Source organism: Acanthisitta chloris, unplaced genomic scaffold (genome assembly GCF_000695815.1).
Source record: "Acanthisitta chloris isolate BGI_N310 unplaced genomic scaffold, ASM69581v1 scaffold25184, whole genome shotgun sequence".
Classification (NCBI taxonomy): Eukaryota; Metazoa; Chordata; class Aves; order Passeriformes; family Acanthisittidae; genus Acanthisitta; species Acanthisitta chloris.
The window spans coordinates 1-796 of record NW_008667992.1 but is presented as its reverse complement, the minus strand read 5'-3'; positions in this window follow the sequence as shown (position 1 = coordinate 796).

Here is a 796-nt window from a genome sequence, read left to right as displayed (position 1 = left end):
CCAGCCACATCCCTAAACCTGCCTGGCCTTAGGCACAGCTTTTCCAGCAGCTTCCTAGCTGGGAGAGCTCCCAAAGCCTGGCCAAACCCAGAGCTGTTGCTGGGAGGGACTGATGCCACCAGTGCCATCCCCACTGGTGCCGGAGACAGTTTCGGGCCAGCTGATGGTGTGGGCTTGGGGCAGGGCCAGCAGCACAATGCCAGAGGGTTTGTTTCTCCAGTGGTGGCTGAGCTGTGGTCACAGGATGACACCTCTATTGGAGGTGTTGGAGCCCCAGGTGACAGCGGGGGACAGACTCCCAGTCTTGGAGGACTAATCCTGATTCTCCCTGCCCTGCAGGGACACGGTGAAGGCATTGGGGCTTGTCGGGGGTGGCAGAGGTGAATGCCAGCCCAGAGTGGCCTTGCTGTGGGGCTGCTGCAGCCATGGGGCTGAGCAGTGGGTCACAGAGGGTGAGGAGAGCACAGGAGCCTCCCCACACCTCCCGGGCTGAGAATGGGCCAAGTGTGGCAGCAGTGACCACGTGGAAGGTCCTTGCAGCATCCTGTCCTGCGCTGGGCTTTGCCGAGGGTTCCCCTCTCAGCAGCCCCTGGTGAGTGGGGTGTGGCAGGGGGCCTAGGCCACGGTGCTGGGGTAAGTGGTGGCCCCCAAACTGGTTTGGCCCGTTTCAAACGCTCCCTCTCGGCTTATCTGGCTTCAAAGGGCTCCTGCTTCATCCCACGCACACAAACATGCTCCCTGTGAACCTGGGGGAACCCCTGCACCCCAAAACCATGTGTGTGTTCCCAGCTCTGTC